At 37.8% G+C, this 21,988-nt stretch overlaps 1 pseudogene; it reads right to left on the reverse strand.

Moving 5' to 3' along the window:
- The window catches only part of LOC127453384 (serine/threonine-protein kinase Nek11-like), a 58,353-nt pseudogene that overhangs the window by 20,336 nt on the left and 16,029 nt on the right, over window positions 1-21,988 (reverse strand).

A 21,988-nucleotide genomic window follows, 5' to 3' on the forward strand; every position in this document is an offset into this window, starting at 1 on the left:
TGCTGGAAATGGGGCCTGTCTAGATTTGATCAAAAATGACTTCTTCAAATAGTGATGGTGCTGTTTTTTTACATCAGTAATGTTCTGACTATACTTGTGATCAGTTGAATGCCACTTTGGTGAATTAAAGTACCAATTTCCTTCTGAAACAGTCAAATCTGTACATTATTCCAAACTCTTGGCCACCAGTGTATGTACAGGGAAGAAAAATGAGCAACCTTTTTTCAAATCAAGCTGAAAAAAAGGAGCAGCATCTGAGTACATCAACCAGATATACCTCATATTAAAACTTTCCTTTCAGAAGACACCATAGGGAGGACTTACTAAGGTTATTGGGTTACCTCACAGCAGGGCGCAGGTATTGGTGTGTACAAAAAGAACAATAAATGGGCACTTTCATGGTTAAAACATTTTCAAATATTTGTTCACATTAGGAAACACTTCCCAGAGGGCCCTATATTTAATTATATATTCATATAATAATTTACAGTGCAACACATGTATATTGTGGATAAAAGAAAACCATCACATAGCCTTTACAATGCTAAATGATCATTGCCAAAACAGTCATATACCAACATTACCATTTATAATGATATTTTATTGAATGTTTATGATTTATCATTGAATTCACTATCAGATAAAGCACTTTCACTATTTTGTGGCCTGCTGAGGATACAGCTCTTCACCTGCTCTTTCTGAGAAATCATCAGAGGAGTTTAGTGTCTGGTTTATACTGGGTATAGCTCTGAGCCACACATCTGTCTGGCCCAGTGAGGATCAGATTCAGGCTTTAGGCTGGGAATAGTGGCAGGAGGGGAATCTCTGAAGCAAGGAAAGCAAACTAAACTTCCGAACTGTGTCAGACAATATGCTGATTGCAGTAGTAGATGGATTATATCTGAAGTGAGCAATTAGGTTTTTTCATGGACCAGTGAAGCAAACATCTACTTTGAACAGGCAGCTGTGAAAAGCCAAGATTTCTTTGTCTTTAAGTGTTGGAGGACACACAAAACTGTCTTGCCTAGCAGGAATATAACCTCTGATAATGTGAGGTGGCTGGTGAATGAGAGGGTCAAGGATGGTTCACTCACTCTCTCATTCGCTGGATTCTGCCCTCAGCCATGGTGTTATTGATGCTGCTCACTCCCAGAGAACCCAGCCGAGGCTTCTCTTCCTCTGCTTCAGCTCCTGAAACACACACACAAAGACACATTTATTAGGCTAAATGAAGACATAGACCAGTGTTTGCCAACCACTGTGCCGCGGCACACTAGTGTGCCGTGAAAGATTTTCAGGTGTGCCATGGGAAATTATCAAATTCCACAAAATAAATAAATGCATGAAAAAAAAAGAAGAAATTCGCCGTTTTGAAACCATAATCAATCACTTTTGTGATTGTGAAGAGCAATGATTAATGTGCAAAAGTGACTGATATTTATAAGCGTTAAAGGTCTTTCACATGACTCACATCAGCACTGCAGAATGCATTGAAGTCTATGAAGTAACGCCACTTTAAACCAAAGTGTTTTTCACACACACGTTTTTGCTTCACCAATAATGTCACTTAGAGTACTAAGCAACAAGAAATATTTAAAAACTGTCCAAATTTGTGAAGAGACATTGAATGTCTCATAATTTCTTTTAATTAAATATTACCTTATCATTAACGAATATCAGAAACTATTAACTAACTAATTAGTTATTGAACTAATTTAAATTCACCAAGAAAACGCTTAGCCATAAACGAGTCATTTTATTATTTTCTGCTATCAAAGCAACTGCAAGCTTTTTTTCTCTCTTCCAAAGACATGTTTTCAATGTTTATTGTGCACCCCCCCCTTTATTATGTGGCAAACTTGTAAAATCGCCCCTCTGTGATGCTTTCAGCAACTCTTGTCATGTGGAGGGCAATGCGGCGCTTGACGCTGGCGTTGAACGGATTGTTGACGTCTCGACTCAACTCATGTTAAATGTGCTTTACAATGACGAAAGAACATTATTGAAACTCAAAATGATTATTATTTGTCTATGATTGTGGTCTTTTCTGATAAAAGCTATGCTCAGCAGTTTAAATAGGCTACTGTAAGAAAATGATACCGTAGATCTGCTTTGTGTTTATAATTCTTATACTGAAGTCAGTAGATCTGCTTTGTGAAAAATAATGCTCAGACTGAAGGAAGACTATAGATCTGCTTTGTTCTTTTAATGTTTAAACACTATAAAGTCTCTTGGTAGATTTCGGTCATGAAGGACTCAAAATGATTCACTGACTCACTCATAGCACATAAGACACTCATGTGTCGCCACCTAGTGACATTTCCATTTTAACTGAACTAATCAGTTAATAAAATTGAACACATTTGTGAAACAGAAGCAAGCCTCACCAAAATATTTTTATTTTGCAGCTAATTCTGCACAACTGTAAACTTGAATAAACTTGAATCACTAAAATAGCTGGAATTGATGCTTTTAGCTTATTCTTTAAAACAAATATCCCCAGAAAAATTTTTCGTGGACCACTGATTGTCTTACCTTTTCCGCCCCTTATGAGTTTGCATCCCTGTAATTTGTTGTGACATTGCAAGAACAAATCTACAAATTAAAAAATAAGCAAATTTGTTGTTTTTTCACTATCCACTTAGTGCTCTTGCCACCTGTGACCTCACACAGTGTAGCCTACCTATGTGACTTGTTTTTTGTTTTTTTGCATAGCTGAATTTCAAACATTACAAGTAAACACGTTACTAAGATGGACAGAAAACATGTACAACTTCTTGAAAAGGAAAAATATTGACGATGGTTAGCCTATGTGGGATAGTGGTGTGCCATAGAATTTTTTAGTCGTAAAAAGTGTGCCGTGGCAGAAAAAAGGTTGGGAAACATTGCTATAGACTTCTGTTGTCTATTTTAATTACATGTATAATTACTATAGACTACCAAAACCCTATATTAGACTATGTATAAAAATAGTAGATTAGTGTCAATGAATGGCTGGATGTCTGAGTGGTGTCCAAAGAATAGCATAGGATTCATAGACAATTGGAAGAGATTTGGGGAAGACCTGACCTGCTAACATCACACAGGTCACATAAGCTACAACACACAGAGAATGAACAACCTATATATAATACAGAGACTGTGTATGTTCCCAGAACTACCAAACACAAAACCCTTATTAAGTCATTTAGAAAAAATATGACTGATGTCAAACTTGAAAAAAAAAAAGAAACTGAAGATAAACATCATATTAAGGTATGGCTACTAAACTTTAGATTGCTTTCATCCAAATCACTAACTGTAAATGAAATTATTACAGATCATAGTTTGGATTCACTCTGTTTGACTGAAACCTGGATTAAAACAGATGAATATATTAGTCTAAATGAGTCTACTCCCTCAGGTTATTGTTATAAACATGAGCCTCATCTGAAAGGTTGAGGAGCAGGTGTTGCTATAATTTACAGTGATATATTTAGTGTTACTCAGAGGTCTGGATATAAGTTTAATTCTTCTGAACTGATAATGCTTATTATGAAATCGTCATATATAAAAAAAATAAAAAAAAATTAAAAAATGTGTCGTCTTTTGTTCTTGCAACAGTATATAGACAGTATATATTTTGTGGTGCATGGAAGGATAGTGTCTCTAACTAGAGACAGGCTCTAAAAATTGCCAGGTCAGCATATTTGAGCAAAGTCATAGAAAATAACAACAACAACAATCCTAGGTGTTTATTCAGTACTGTGGCTAAATTGGTTAGGAATAAAATTTCTATTGAACCAGATATTCCATCGCAGCATAGTAGTAATGACTTATTTAATTTATTTTCTGACAAAATTGAAATCATCAGAAACTAAATTGGAATTACATATCCGTCTGCCAGAGCACCCCAGAAGACTAAAATTATTCCCAATGAGCAACTTCAATCCTTCGCTGTTATAGGTCTGGAAGAGCAAACAAAAATTATCAAAACATAAAAATCAACATGTACTGTAGGGATGTGCCTGAAGCCGAATACTCTATTCGGAAAGGCACGAATAATGACTTCAAAACGAATAACAGATTCATCCGAATAATATAAAAAATATTAGTTTGACTGATAATCCAAGAAACACAAGCATAAAGCAACATTGAAAAATGAACATATTACAACTAATTTATGAATCTGTGCAGCAAATATTTGTAAAGTGTGAACCTTATGAATGAAAAAGCGCATGATTTTAGATCGGATAGCACACAGTCTCGACTCCGTTTGAGGTCTCTGTAAATTGTTCACGTCTGGAGCTTGTCAAGTTTAATATTAACTAGGATCCGACATCATGTACACTTTCCACTTCTTGAAATGTCTATGTTAATGTATCACACGATTCACACATGATTCTCATGTATTTATTTATAGCCTAAACCTGAGCGCGATGTTAAATTCCTGACCTGAAGTGATGATTTCACGTCAGAGCTCGTCTAGTCGTCTCTTAAAGTTGACCACATTTATATTCACATCAAGAGTTAAGGTAATTATCTGGTTTAGACTTTATTCCGATAAAAGTAAAATGCTCCATAAAGGTTTAAATGCTCCATATAGTATTAATCTATTTGGAATATTTCTGTTTATATAAAACAAAGAATCGGAAACTTGCCCTGTCTTTTTTCTTCTTGTTCTTCTTTAAACTGTGCTAAATTTGAGAATGTTAAGTGTTCTTGAGCTCTGGAAAGGCGCAGTATAAATGTAACATTTTTATTATTATTATTATTTTTTTTTAAATTATTATTATTATTATTTTAACTAAATAATGATGTCCTATCATAAAAATTCCTGATAGACTTACGGGACTTTCACCTGTTTGTAGGCTATATTGATTTACGGTATTATATTTCTTTTAATGCTTGAATTTTTATTTATTATTCACTGTAAAATGTGTGCTTGACATTTAACATTTTCCTTGACACCTCCTGCCTCCAGGATAATGTTGTTATACATGAACAGTTAAATGGAAATTCTGTTTCAGGCAGATATTAATATCAGAAATACCAGGAGAAACCAAAGTTAACAACATATTCCACAGTTAATGTGGCCAACAAATTCAGCTTCATCTGGTAAGAAAAAAAATATAAATAAATGATCATTTATTTAAAAATAATTGTAAAATAATAATAATAATAATAATAATAATAATAATTGTATGTTAAACCCAATAACAAATAAACTCCTAAAAGTGGTGTTTCCTGTAATCTTAGAACCTCATCTTAATATTATTAACTCCTCATTATCCTTAGGGCATGTCCCAAGAAACTTTAAACTGGCAGTTATGAAACTGCTTATCAAGAAACCACAGCTTGATCTAGGAGAATTAGCTAATTATAGATATATTTCAGATCTCCCATTTTTGTCGAAAATACTATAAAAGGTAGTGTCTTCCCAACTATGTTCATTTTTACAGAGAAATGGTATTTATGAAGAATTTCAGTCAGGATATAGGCCCTATCATCGTACAGTGACTGCACTTATCAGAGTTACAAATGACTTGCTCTTATCATCTAAACGTGGCAGCATTTCTCTTCCAGTGCTTTTAGATCGTATTGCTGCCTACAACACCACAGATCATGACATTCTGTTAGATAGGCTTTAGAATTATGTTGGCATTTGTGGACAGGCATTAGCTTGGTTTAGGTCCTATCTCTCTGACCGCTACCACTTTGTCTGTGTAAATGAGGAACTGTCAGATCAAATTAAAGTATGGAGTGCCACAGGGATCAATTTTAGGGCCTCTACTTTTCTCCCTATATATACTCCCCCTGGGATAAATCAGGAACCATGGAGTTAGTTTTCACTGTTATATCGACGATACCCAACTTTATATTTGTTTAGAAACCTGACGAAATTTCACAATTTTCCAAATTAACAGAGTGTAAAAATGATATCAAAGAGTGGATGGCTAGAAATGTCCTTTTACTCAATTCCAATAAAGCAGAAGTACAAATTATTGGAACAGAGACCTCAAAAATAAGATGCTAAAATATAATATATATAGATCTGTATTTACCTGTTTCTTTACTCACAATGGTGTGTTTGTGTGCTTATCCTGGATGTCTCAACCAAGTGAAGAACGTGAGATTACGTCTGTATCATGGCAACGTGAATACATCACACGAGAGACCGCTTGGATTCCACTCTCTCGTGAAGCCTAATGGAAGCGATGGTTAATAGTTTAAAAGTATTTAGATTGATCTTTTTTCGCACCAAAAGTGATCGTATCACTTTAGAAGACATTAATTTAACCTTCGTATCAATGATGTTTATGCTGACTGTCTGTGATTTTTGGAGATTCAAAAGAGAAATCTCCATTCACTTGCATTTTAAGGACATACTGAGCTGAGATATTTTTCTATTTTTCTTCAATGTGTTCTGGTGAAGAAAGAAAGTCATACACACGTGGGATATCATGAGGGTGAGTAAATAATGAGAGAATTTTCCTTTTTGGGTGAATTATCCCTTTAAGTGAGAGAATATACGGTTAGAGAATATTAGAGGACAAAAGGTGCGGGGGAAATGTTTAACATGCATTTACATAAAGAAACAGACTTTGTAAAAGTTGTAATTTTAGCTATAGACTATTATGTAGACCAGTGCTGAATGAAGTCAGAGATTTTTAAGTGGAGCTCAAGCAGAAAGCAGCATATCTGAGCTGCCAGCCACACATGACATATAGCGACCTGGAGGCCATGGTGACATATACGTTCACCAAGCCAAGCCAAATTGTGTGTCTGTGTGTGTGTGTGTGTGTGTGTGTGTGTGTTTGAGAAGCAGGTGATGCTGGGGACACAGAAATCATATGTCAGAGCACTTTGTTGTGTACATCAAGTGTGTTTGCGTGTCTAATATGACTTTTACCAGTGTAATTGTATGGTGAAAAGAAATGTATATTCCCATTAAAGGAGTAGTTCACCCAAAAATAAAAACTTTGTCATTATTTAATCATGTCGTTCCAAACCTGTAACACTTTCTTACTTCTGTGGAACACAAAATCAGTATCAGTATTTTTGTCTTGTTTTGCGGTAAAATATCGATGTATCTTTAAACAGATTACATAAGATATTACGACTTGTTTTCAGGGAATATTTCTAAAAGTCTCTTTATTTTACACAAATAAAGTATGTTTATCTTGTTTTATGGATTAAGAAAATAATTAATATACAGTATATATACACCGATCAGCCACAACATTAAAACCACCTGCCTAATATTGTGTAGGTCCCTCTCGTGCCACCAAAACAGTGCTAACCCGCATCTCAGAATAGCATTCTGAGATGATTGTAACGTATGCTGGCTGCTGACAATGATGACAATGACGAAGATGACGTGAAGATGAAGAACCCAAGTGCAGTTTATTTACAAAGGTGAACCAAAAACCCTGACTACAAAACAAAACATGAACATGGACTAGACTAGACTAGACTAGACTTGACTTGACTTGACTTGACTTGACTTGACTATGGCTTGACTTGACTATGGCTTGACTTGACTATGGCTTGACTACAGCGTAACATTCACATTCAATACTTGACAACTAGACAATGAAAACATGAGGGCTTAAATACAAGACATGGGAGAACATAAACCAATGAACAAACAGAACTCATAACAAGCTAATTAAACCATAAACCAATGAAAACATGACACATGAACATGGAGGGAAAACAGAAATCACATGACAAGGGAAACAGGAACACATGACATGAACCAGGAACTAGAATTTCAAAATAAAAGACATGAATCAACACAATACACATGACATATCTCCCCCACTAAGGGGTGGCTCCTGACACCCCAACACATAAACAAAACACGTAAAACATGACATAAATTCAAAGTTCTGTAGGGAGCTGGGGGGGGGGGGGGGTGTCTTGAGGTGTGGGGCGTGGCATGGCGAGAAAGGGCGAGGGGCATGGGACCAAAGCAAAGTCCGTGGGGGGTGAAGCCATGAGAGGCTCGAGGGGCAGAGCCATGGAAGGTGGAGCCGTGAGAGGCTCGAGGGGCGGAGCCATGGAACGTGGTGCCCGGAGAGTAGCCGAAGACTCGAAGGGCCAGGGTGGAGCCGATGGCAGGGAGGACCAAGGCGGTGCTGGAGACTCGGAGGAGCAAGGCGGAGCTGAGGGATCAGAAGACTGAGGTGGAGCCGGTGGGACTGAGGACCAAGGTGGAGCCGTAGGGAAGAAGGTCCCCGGTGAAGCTGACAGATCGGAGGGACGAGGCGCAGCCAGAGGATCGGAGAACCAATGCGGAGCCAGGTGACCGACAGACCAAGGAGGAGCCAGAGGGACGAGGGACCCCGGCACAGCCGACAGGCTGAAGGACCGTAGTGGAGCCGAGGGAACGCCGAGCTGAGGCAATGTTGAGGGACCGACAGGCCAAGGCGAAGTCCAGGGCTTGGAGGGTCCAGGCGGGATCGGAGGGCCGACAGTTCCCCTTGCCTGCTCAGGAGAACTAAGGGTGGGTATAAGGGTGGGAACCATCTCCAGGTCCCACTGCTCAGGTGTGGCTGTGACATGGCATGGAGCAGGCTGAGGCGTTGCAGTGACGTGGCATGGAGCAGGCTGAGGCGTCGCTGTGATGTGGCATGGAGCAGGCTGAGGCGTCGCTGTGACGTGGCATGGAGCAGGCTGAGGCGTCGCTGTGACGTGGCTTGGAGCAGGCTGAGGCGTCGCTGTGACATGGCTTGGAGCAGGCTGAGGCGTCGCTGTGACGTGGCATGGAGCAGGCTGAGGCGGAACACATGAGGGAAACAGGAACACATGACATGAACCAGGAGCTAGAATTTCAAAATAAAAGACATGAATCAACACAATACCCATGACAATGATATTCTTCTCACCACAGTTGCACAGGGCAGTTATCTGAGTTACTGTAGACTTTTTTCAGTTCGAACCAGTCTGGCCATTCTCTGTTGACCTCTCTCATCAACAAGGTGTTTCCATCCACAGAACTGCCGCTCACTGGATGTCTTTTTTTTTTTTTTTTTTTTTTACCATTCTGAGTAAATTCTATAGACTGTTGTGTGTGAAAATTCCAGGAGATCAGCAGTTACAGAAATACTCAAACCAGCCCATCTGGCACCAACAATCACAAAATTCTAACTTGTTAATAGTTCCTAGAATATCAAAATCCACAAAAGGAGGTAGATCCTTTCCCTATTTGGCTGCTAAACTATGGAATAGTCTCCCTAACACTGTTTGGGACGCAGACACACTCACTCAGTTTAAGTCTACACTAAAGACTCATCTATTTAGCCAGGCATACACCTAATTTATCCATCAACTATTAGGCTACTTTAGTTAGGTCTGCCAGAACCAGAAAAATCTATCATGATCTATACCTCTACGTAAAATTGAATGCCATCTATGCTAATATTATTCTATTTGTTTCCATGTCTCAACCTCGGGATTCATATCCTGAGGTCACCAGAGCCAGCCAGATCCAGCTCCGTTCCTGCTTGGTGTAAATCTCCACTGCTACGTGTCGCTGAGTGATGACGACATACTACAGCCGGTGCTAGCCGGACATCACTTCAGTCTTTTACAATGGATTTCAGAGGATGAACTGATGCCAACTCCAACTGTAAGACATCGGATACTTCCTATGCCACTGCCTGAACCTTGGACTTAGGATGGACCCCACCGAACCCCACCAAAATGACCTGCCGGTTGAACTGCGATGCACCTCATTGATCTCTGCCTGCATTACCTATGTCTATTGATGGACTACACTCTTGAAGTGGAATCCATGGACTATCATTGAATTGCCAACAAAAGCCTTCATCAGCCAACTTACAAAGAATCAGAATCAGAATGAGCTTAATTGCCAAATATGCTTACACATACAAGGAATTTGTCTTGGTGACAGGAGCTTCCAGTACACAACAATACAAAAACAGCAACAAGACTTTTAAAAAATTATTAAAATTGAATAAAAAATAGATAAATATTGAAAATAAAAAAGTATATATATATATATATATATATATATATATATATATATATATATATATATATATATATATATATATATATACACATACATACATACATACATACATACACACATACATACATATACATACATATACACACACATACTTACACACACACATACACCTATACACAAACATATACATATACTTGCATACACACATATATACACATATACACATATATGAATATATATACATACATATACATACATACATACACACACACACACATACACATACGTATTGCAAATCTAAATACAAATCGGTTATGTACAGTGCAAGGGAATGTAATGGTAGAAGAGGTAGGATGTGTTGAATAATATAAAAAGACTAAGCTGTGTATTGCACATTAATTATTGCTCAAAGGGGCAGTTTTAACTGTTCATGAGATGGATAGCCTGGGGGGAAAAACTGTTCCTGTGCCTGACGGTTCTGGTGCTCAGAGCTCTGAAGCGTCGGCCAGAAGGCAACAGTTCAAAAATGTAGTGGGCAGGGTGAGTGGGGTCCAGAGTGATTTTTCCAGCCTTTTTCCTCACTCTGTAAGAGTTTGGTCCTGGAAGGGGGGGGTGGGGGGCAACCAATAATCTTCTCAGCAGTCCGAATTTTCCTTTGTAGTCTTCTGATGTCTGATTTCGTAGCTGAACCAAACCAGACAGTTATTGAAGTGCAGAGGACAGACTCAATGACCGCTGAGTAGAAATGTATCAGCAGCGCCTGTGGCAGGTTGAACTTCCTCAACTGGCGAAGGAAGTACAACCTCTGCTGGGCCTTTTTCGCAATGGAGTCAATGTGTGTCTCCCACTTCAGGTCCTGTGAGATGTGAGGTGTGTCTCCCACTTCAGGTCCTGTGAGGCCCAGGAACCTGAATGACTCCACTGCTGCCACAGTGCTGTTTAGAATGGTGAGGGGGGACAGTGTTGGGGGGTTCCTCCTAAAGTCCACAATAATTTCCATCGTTTTGAGCGTGTTCAGCTCAAGGTTGTTTTGACTGCACCAGACAGCCAGCTGGAAGTACAATGCATCTATGTGAACTTCTGCAGTTATCCAGGATGGACTTCAAAGACATTAGTCATTAATCTTACAGTTCATACAAAATCATTTCTTAAACACTGGACCTTAACACTTACTTAGTTTACTAATCTTAAACCATGACTTGCACTGCACACAAATAACTAATATTGGCATTGTATTCATGCTGTTTATATTCATGCATAATGAGCCCGGTTTCTCCCAAGGTTATTTTTCTCCATTAACCAACATCTTATGGAGTTTTGTGTTCCTTGCCACAGTCGCCTTCAGCTTGCTCACTGGGGTTCTAAATACAATTATTATTTATTTATTTAATTATTTAATTTGTATACACAATTTACAATCATATTTAATCAAACTACAAAATGATCACTCTAAGACTTTATAGATATTACAGTTTCATTTTTTGTTAATGCATGATTTTCTGTAAAGTTGCTTCTGTAGAGTGAGTTGGGGGCTGTCAAGTTCTAAAATGACAAATAATAATAATAATAACAATAAAAATAATAATGCCCAATATACCATACCATATCATAATAGATCATAATATTGGTTCATATGATTATGTGCTATTTGCCAAGCATTCTGAAGCCTTACAATATAGATTATGTGAGGAACAGATGGAAAAATTCACATTTTGTTCCACGGAAGAAAGGATGACATGATTGTGAGTAAATAATGACAGAATTTAATTTTTGGGTGAACTATTCCTTTAAAATAAGCGTGTCCATTCTCATGAGTTAGAACAAACTTGGCATTGCACTCTACAGTTACTGTACTTACATTTTTTCTGCTACTGTATATGCACATAAAATCCATCTTTTGAATTCCTGTTTGGTCAGATAGTTTGACATGAATGCACCACCTGAAATCAAATCTGCTACTTTCCACTTTGAGCCAGAAACTGTATTATTTTCTGTCCTCTTTTCTATCTATTCCTTTTCTTATGGCTGAGCACATCTGACACTCATTGTCTCGACAAGACAGCTGGTAAAAGAAATAAGAGTGATAAGGTTAGAAAAGTGGATTTTTTCTTACTGAGCGAGAGAGCCCAACCCTGGGCTGATATTACCCATCATGCATTGTCCCAACACTGCTATCATTAATCTTGCTCTGCAGATAAGCTGAGTTTAGAAGTGGGGAGAAACTTGCATTTTCATTCAGGGTGATATGAGAATCACTGAACAAAGGTTTTTTTTTTCTATAATATATTGATATTAAGGATTTATTAATGTCTGGCCATTTTTATAACTAATAGGCTTAGACATTTTGAGAAAATAAGATATCATTTCTCGCTTACTGTATATAGTAACCCACATACACTCCAAAGCCAATTTACTTCAAACACCATTCTAAAGCTATCTGTATAGAAACAAAGTGTGTTCCTCTAATACACATACTGTATCTGATCTGATTACTCAGTAATGTATCTGTATACAGTTGCTAATTTCCTTGATGAATAATTAACTATTAATTTACAGTATACAGGTTCATAAGCTATGAACATTCAATGTGGTATGTATCTATTGAATTAACCAAGATAAACAACTACTGTACATTTTCTCTGCAAGAAAAAACCCACCCCAAGCCTGTATGATATTCTCGTCCCTGGTCCTTATTTCGTCAGTCCATGGGATTTTTTGTTATTGTTGTTGTTGCTGTTGCCCATTTTATTGTCCAACATGCCAAAATAGTAAGTTTGATCCCTTAGAACGGTAATAGTACACCTCTCCTCAACAAGTTACATAAATAGAGGTGTGTCTATATCATAAACAGTACAAGTAATTTTAATACTTTGCCTTTGACATAAACATAAACTACATCCAAGAGGACAATTTAAATAAAGAATCTGAAACCTAAGAAGGTAAGGCAAACCAGGAAAGCAAATGAGAGTCAGACAGAAATACTCCAGTTCCATCGATGAGGAAACGTACAGAACTTATCTGATGTGGTTAGCCTTTAAATAGCCACACATGAATTATCTAATCAATGTGGCCATGGCTTCAAGTGGCTAAAAAAACTGGCTTCCTGACATTCACTCATCAGTCATCAAGAACAAGAAAAAAAAACCTTCAGTCTGACACACTGAGAGGTTAAAACTGGCAAATGGATCATTCATTGTATATGGAGCTATATGAGCATGCTTACACGTCTTTAGGAGAATGTATCAATTTCAAAAGCCTGTGACCTTCAAAGGGCAGCTGTGTGTCGGCCTGCTGACCTCTCATGTAATTGGCCAGTCAGTGCAGAGAGAGATGTCATATCTCTCACATTTTTCAGTTCAGGAGTGTGTATGTGGGTGTTTGTGTGTGTTTATCAGTACATTTATTAGTACATCTAACAGCTAAAAAAACAGATACGTTTTCTCATAAAACAAGTAAGGAATAATTTACAGTCAGCTGGTCATTGTCGAAAAATAATCAGGATTTTGCATCACCTAGAAGGGGTTTATTCTGTGATAGTGACCGACTGACTGTACAATATCCTGTATATCACATGGCTACTGGCCAAATAAATGAATAAATGGACTTTAAATATTGATATAAATGTGATGTTTGTAATTTCTATATTTGAAAGCTCTTTTATTCCAGCTTAAAGGAGTATTCCGGGTTCAATAAAAGTCCATCGACAGAATCTGTGGCATAATATTGATTACAACAAAAATCTATTTACAATTGTCCCTCCTTTTCTTCAAAAAAGCAAACATCTGGGTTACAGTGAGGCACTTACAATGGAAGTGAACGGGGTCAATATGTAAACATTAAAATACTCAATGTTTCAAAAGTATAGCCACAAGCTATAAGCAATATGCATGTTAAAATGATTTAAATGTGATAAATCACTAACTAACGTTTTCTGTGTAAATTTATATCCAATTTAACAACTTTGTAGCCATGACAACATAAGCCCATAAACCCTAAAACAACCGAAAAATGACAATTTAAACAACTTTATAGCTCAAATAATACATGAGTTTTAGCAGAATTAATGTAAGTGCTTTTATAATGTTATAAGTTTCACATTTCTGTCTTTAAACTCTCCAAATTGGCCCCATTCACTTCCATTTTAAGTGTCTCACTGTAACCTCGATTTTTGCTTTTTTAAAGAAAAGAAGGGATAGTCAAAGAGGGGAGTCAATATTATTTTTTGAGGTAATCAACATTGTTACTAATGCTGTTGATCGAGCTTAACTTGTATTGACTATTCCTTTAATATGCAGAGACACCTATAAGGGGAGTGTTCTCGAAATGTGATTATGAGCGGGCAATACAATAGACAAGAAACTAACACTATGGAGCTATGGAGGAAATTGGTTGCCTGGGACAATGGTCAATCGCAGAATCATTAATCATTGTTCTTGTATGATATGACTGGGACAATTAGCAGTACTCACCAATTGAGACACCATCCAGAACATTCTCCATGTGTCTCATCATGGCCTGCAGGTCGCTATCCTGTGACACACAAGGACACAAATGAAGGGGACACATTAAATCTGGGAAACTTAAATGCAGAGTTAGAGGATTGTTGAAACCCACCATATGTTCACCTGACCTACATAAAGAGACACAATAATATACTAGGAAACCATGGCGTGGAGAGGGACCCTCCCTCTGGTAAGATCAAATCATGATTGTGGTTGTTAGACACATAGAAGGGTCTCAAAATGCAACTGCTTTGTTCACACTGCACATAAATCAAATTTGCTTTTCAAATCTGACACTATAGAAAGGTTTATACAGGTGTATACATTTGCTTTTAGTCATTTATCAGAAGGCATTACAATTTACTATTTTTACACTTTCATGCATATGCTGTGTCCGAAAGTGCTCACTCGTTCATTCATTACAAAGTGAATGCCACGTGTGACCATAAATGAGTAAATTCAGACACAGCTATACACACTACTGGGCTTTGTGTATGATACTGTATGTGTATGATGTTACGGTAAAAACTTCTTGCATTCTGATCTGACCATTCAGACAAAAAATGTTTGTCTTATGATTTTAATCAGATTTCAAATCACATATGGATGTGGTTTATATCAGGTTGGTAAAAATCTGATGTCTTGCATTTTTTATTTTTTTTTTGCTTTTCAGACTGTAAACAACTAAACAGTTTTGAGATGTATAGGCCAAAATATGCGATATTTGTTGTCTGTCTGAACAACACCCTATAAACACCATTCCAGGTCAATGGGCTTCCCTTTTGAAAGGATCACATGATGTGGAAGGGAGCATTGGCACCTTAAGATGAATGTCTCAAGGTAGACATAGCTTGAATGAGTTTGAAGCAGGTCTAAAGGTCCATCAGCATGTTCTGAAAACCACATTCAAACTTGTATTGGTTTGCAGGAAGCATTGGGGTAGAAGGTAGGCCTTTGGGCATCAAGCATACCATCTGTACAAAACATCGAAATGAGAAAAATAGGAAAGAAATGCTGTGGCAGAGTGAACTGCTATTTATTTTCTAGCTATTTACAAAATAAAATTCCTTCACCTTCCGTTCCGGGAAATCTTACGCAGCCATGGCTGGCAGCACAAACATCATCAGCTTCACTCTCTCTGTGAGCCAGCTAATTACCGAATATCCACTGGGGGAGAAGTCTATTCCATTCTCTCCTTTGGTTTCATACTAATACCACCATGGCTCTCTGTGTCCTTTGCCCTCTCAATGGTGACAAATAGTTTTAATCTATCTAGGCTGGCCTGATTGAATCGTGCAGACTCCTGGTATTGGATTCCAGATTTTAGAGTCTTCTGAAGTAGCTCATGCTCTCTTGGGAGTCCAGATGAGCCCCTGGCCTTCAGGGTGCCTGATCTGCACTTTATGTGTTTTAATGTCGTTGCACTGAACTCGGACCACTCCAGCACTTCAATCTGCAACAATAAGCTTGTTATTGGGGTTTAGGGGTTTGCATAATGTGGGTTATACTGCAGACAAGTGCTTTCATATTACTTGTGCATTTAATGCTACCTGTGGGATTGAAAGCATATGAAATGTGATTGAATTCATCTTATGTCATGCTTCATAAACAGATGATCCTGTCAATGAGAGCTTATTAACACTTGAGAGTTTATTAGAGAGTGTGAATAATTCAAATAGATACTAGAAGGGAAACGACTGGTACTTGAAGCACACTGATCCAGAAGAATCCTTAAGGATGAAAGGAAATATGCTGTTAGCTTATATTTGCCCTTATGAGCCTTAACTTGGGGTTTAAAAGTGTGTTGTTTTGTTATTTTGGTAAGACTTATCTATGAGAATGTTGTTTAGTTTTGAATTAGGTGTTTAATATTAAAGGTTAAACACAAGTTAAGCTCAATCGACAGCATTTGTGGCAAAATGCTGATTACTACAACAACAACAAAAATTAACCCCTCCCTCCTTTTCTTAAAAAAAGTAAAAATCGAGGTTAGTGAGGCACTTACAATGGAAGTGAATAGACCTTATTCACAGCAGCACTATCTTTGATGTTTGACGGGAATGACAACGAGGCTGTGAGGGATAAATAAACAGTTTAAAGGTTTTTGGATCATTCTGCAAACAAAACATTGAAAAATATCTTTCCAAAAACATTCAGTAGACAAAAAACTCCAAACAACATGAGTTATGGAAAATCAGATTGGATCTAGGAGCTTTATACAGCTTTGTACAGTGCATGCCATTGAATAGATGGTAAGTCAATCCTTCACAGCATCAATTTCACTCCCGTTAAAAATAAAAGATGGCGCTACTGTGAATAAGGTCTATGGGGCCAATTCACAGCCACATTACTCTGTATGGCCACAAGATGTAAACAACATGCGTGTTAACATGATTTTAGTGTGATAAAATCACTTATTACATGGCTCTCTGGAATGTTCGGATTGGTCAATGGCACCATCTAGCGGTCTGATATTTCTCTGTAACAACCGCACATCCACATATCAGACCGCTCATCTGGGTATTTGCAAGACATTTTTCCTGCTTTCCGGATCACTGTGCAAACTCTACAAGTAAGCTAATAAAATAATTTCAACCAAAATCAATGTTTCATGTGCATTTGTTTATTTATTGCCGTTTAAATTGTCTTGTAAACAGGTGAATAATGAGCAGTCAGACAGTCATTAATTACAAAATAAACACCAACAGAACTCTGACGTAATCCGGAGGTGGATTTCAGCTGTTCAGCGATTTTATTCTCACATAATTACATAATTTCAATGCAAATCAATATAAAACGTACATTTATTTATTTATTTGGTTAGTAGCCATGTAATAAGCAGGATAATGTACAGTCAGCCGGTGGTTATCACAAAATATACTGTGACAGGGTGACCAGGACCCTGACGCAAAGCGGAGCAGTCTTGTATCAGCCTGAAGGGGTTTATTTGTGTCAGAGTTTTGTTGGTGTTTATTTATTTATTTGGTTAGTAGCCATGTAATAAGTGGGATAATGTGCAGTCAACTGGTTTTTATCACAAAATAAACCCCTTCAGGCTGATACAAGACTAATCCTAATCACCCTGTCAGAGTTTATTTTGCGATAACAAACGGCTGACTGTACATTATCCCTTACTTACTAAAATTTTTTGTGTAAAGTTATATCCCATTTTACAACTTGTTTACAACTATTTACCATGACAATGTAAAGTGGTAAACCCTCATACCCTAAAACGCCATAAAACAATGATTCAAACAACTTTACAGCTCAAACAGAAGATTTAATGCACGTTCTTTTTTAATATCATAAGTTTCACATTTCTGCATTTAAACTATTCCGAAAATTGGCCCCATTCACATCCACTGTAGGTGCCTCACTGTAACTTGCTTTTTTTTAAAGAAAACGGTGGACCTGTCGGAAACATTACTTTTTGTGGTAATCAACATTGTGCACAAATTCTGTCAACAAACTTGTACAGAACCCATAATTCAGGAAGCAATTACGGGATAAAAGTAAGAGATAATTGGCGATTGTGGGTGATTTTACAGTGTGTCTATTTTTTGGATAAAGTGGCAGTGACCAGGTTTACATGCACTAAAGAAAACAGTTTATTTACAGGGCTTTTGCAGAAAGTGACATTCTGAAATGTCATGTAAACAAGAACACTGATTTTCTTATATGCGCTCGTACATTGGGGAAATCCCGGAGTTTTATGTAAGAGGGAAATTCCACTATTGCAGTGCACTTCAGCTGCAGGTCGCGATGGAAAGTGAAGGAAACAAACACAACAACAACTCTGGAATATATGGAAATAAAGCGAAGCAATGGAGAATAAAATAGCAAAGTCTTTCTCGGATCCCATGTTTGTTATTTACACAAGCAACATGGGAAAATGATGTTGCTGTTGAGAAAGCTGCTTACTGGCCGAGCCACATGCATATGGGAGTAAAGTGTATACCGCTTATACAGTGCATGTAAACAGGAATGCTGTTTTCTTGTAATAAGATGCTTTCTGGTGTCCATGTAAACGTAGTCAGTAACTCTGTTCCAAACTTAAGGAGCCGCATACCTAGACAGCATGTTAAAAAGTAGGTACTTGATTACCACCCCTGGAGTCGCGAGTTCAAATCCAGAGCGTGCTGAGTGACTCCAGCCAGGTCTCCTAAGCAACCAAATTGGCCTGGTTGCTAGGGAGGGTAGAGTCATATGGGGTAACCTCCTCGTAATCGCTATAATGTGTGGTTCTCGCTCTCGGTGGGGCGCGTGGTGAGTTGTGCGTGGAAGCCACGTGATAAGATGCGTGGATTGACGGTATCAGATGTGGAGGCAACTGAGATTCGTCCTCCACCACCCGGATTGAGGCGAGTCACTATGCCACCACGAGGACTTAGAGCACATTGGGAATTGGGCATTCCAAATTGGGGAGAAATGCAGCCTTTTAAGATACCTCATTGTGGCCAAATTCTGCCAAAGCAGTATTACTTTTATCCTTCATTACAAGCTCAGTGAACAAATTCATTCATTAAATGTCGACTACATATACAGAATATTTACTGTATATTCCATTCAATAATTAAAAGTATTGATAAAATATAGTTCAATCTAATTAACAATTGACTGTTTTTTCCCAATAAATGTGTGAGCTATCTATTTTTATGCTTATTAGGACATTGTTAGCTTACACTGCATGCTAACATCAAGCTCTACTGGAATCATTTGAGAGTCGAGAATCTCTCAAACAGTTGTAAATCAGTCTCGTATGAGGTTACGTTTCAGTTGCCTTAGAATGCAGCTGCCTATGTAGGCAGTATAACAAGGCAGTTCACTTTTTGCTTCTATATGTTTTTACCATTTTTTTCCCCAAGGCAATTATTTCAGGGCCTGCTGTTAATTAACCACATCTGTCAACAGACAAACTCAATACGAGAAGCTTAATTACAGGGCACACAATTTAATGAGGCAGCACGGAGTTAAATTTGCCTTTAAATGCTAATATCATACAGCCACAAAGCTGACTGACAAGCTGATCTATGGCGGCGTTCCCTCCTCACCTGTCCAAATGTCTGACAGGATGGGTCTGTGGGGAGATCATCCTCTGAGCCGCCTTCTCCATCAGAATCGTCCTCCAAGCATGACTCAAATTCATCCACACAGTAAAATGCCTCCACCGCCTGAGGATCCTCTGGGATACCTGAAATGATTACAAAAATATAGAGGAACATTGAACCGATACACTGAGTAGTCAATCAATGCATTTTGTTGAAATGATAGAATGGTTTATTTATTATTTACTCTATAGGCTATGTGCATGCATTACATTCATTAGAGGGTAAAATCAAGCTCAATATGAGAAAACTCTGGTTAAATATGACAAAGTGCATATATTCTTCTGTTCCAAACCCATATGGGTTTCTGTTTTCTGTGGAACACAACAGGAGATGTTAGGCAGAATCACCACTTATTTTCATTACATTCACTTTTCAAACAATGAAAGTAAATGTTGGCTGAGGATGTAATTCTGCCTAACATATCCTTATATTCTGCCTAATATATCTTTTGTGTTCCACAAAAGAAATAAAGACAAACAGGTTTGGAACAACATGAGAGCAAATAAACATTTTTGGGTGAACTATACCTTTTAAGCTAATTTTAATTTTTCTGTTTGATGAAACACAGTTTTTGACATTCACCCAGTCAAAATGAATGGATTTATGCTTATTTCATCTCTAAAATATTTGGGGGCCATACTGACCAGGAGAAAATAACCCCCCGGATACCTTCACACTAGAACACTAATGTGAACAAATGAACACCGACACACACATACACACAGTCCCTGGGCCAGGGACCAAGATGATTACACCGTTTCATGCCATTGATTCTATAAGACAGCTGCCAGCAACTGGACCAACCACAATAGGAGACACAAAGATGGCTGGAGAGATGGAGGGAAGGAGCAGATGAAGGGAAGAGGGGTGTTACAATTTAATTTACTCTGTCGAATTTCCTATGAACTGACTCTACAGATTAATTTTTTACTTGGCGATCTCCCCCTAAGTACTGTCCTGCAGTCTGAAAGAGAGCAGTAGTGCGTGAGCACACACATTTTACAACTGATTTCAAGGGACAGCCACCTTACAACAACCAAAGTCAGATATAAAATGTTTTACAAGTCCAAATAAAACAGAAGGAAATTATCATTACACAGAATCTCAAGAGGTAAGAAGGGATATACTTTAGCGACATGCAAAAGACAATCTATAAACATTGGGATGAATTCAGCTATTCAGATCAAATCTAAAGGAAACAGAATGGTGTACAAACTCACATCTCCATGTGTATGTTTGGAATGGAATACTAGCTTACTGCACAGTGTATGCTTCATACTGCCTACTTATTTTTTTTTTAATTAGCATGTGAAACTAAGAATGCCACATTGTTGTCACATGACTATTCAGAAAGCGCATTCAGTTACCTTTTTTTTTTTTTTTTTACATTTTAAAGCAGGGGTTTCAAACTCAAATTACCCGGGGGCCACTAGCCAGGTGGTGTTCTTGATCGAGGGCCAGTTTAACAGTTCATATATATATATATATATATATATATATATATATATATATATATATATATATATATATATATATATATATCATTGTCATATATATATATACAGGTGCATCTCAATAAATTAGAATGTCATGGAAAAGTTCATTTATTTCAGTAATTCAACTCAAATTGTGAAACTTGTGTATTAAATAAATTAAATGCACACAGACTGAAGTAGTTTAAGTCTTTGGTTCTTTTAATTGTGATGATTTTGGCTCACATTTAACAAAAACCCACCAATTCACTATCTCAAAAAATTAGATAGTAGACAGCTAATCAAGTCAAAACACCTGCAAAGGTTTCCTGAGCCTTCAAAATGGTCTCTCAGTTTGGTTCACTAGGCTACACAATCATGGGGAAGACTGCTGATCTGACAGTTGTCCAGAAGACAATCATTGACACCCTTCACAAGGAGGGTAAGCCACAAACATTCATTGCCAAAGAAGCTGGCTGTTCACAGAGTGCTGTATCCAAGCATGTTAACAGAAAGTTGAGTGGAAGGAAAAAGTGTGGAAGAAAAAGATGCACAACCAACCAAGAGAACCGCAGCCTTATGATTGTCAAGCAAAATCGATTCAAGAATTTGGGTGAACTTCACAAGGAATGGACTGAGGCTGGGGTCAAGGCATCAAGAGCCACCACACACAGATATGTCAAGGAATTTGGCTACAGTTGTCGTATTCCTCTTGTTAAGCCACTCCTGAACCACAGACAACGTCAGAGGCGTCTTACCTGGGCTAAGGAGAAGAAGAACTGGACTGTTTCCCAGTGTTCCAAAGTCCTCTTTTCAGATGAGAGCAAGTTTTGTATTTCATTTGGAAACCAAGGTCCTAGAGTCTGGAGGAAGGGTGGAGAAGCTCATAGCCCAAGTTGCTTGAAGTCCAGTGTTAAGTTTCCA

The sequence above is a fragment of the Myxocyprinus asiaticus genome, chromosome 15 (assembly GCF_019703515.2).
Source record: "Myxocyprinus asiaticus isolate MX2 ecotype Aquarium Trade chromosome 15, UBuf_Myxa_2, whole genome shotgun sequence".
Classification (NCBI taxonomy): Eukaryota; Metazoa; Chordata; class Actinopteri; order Cypriniformes; family Catostomidae; genus Myxocyprinus; species Myxocyprinus asiaticus.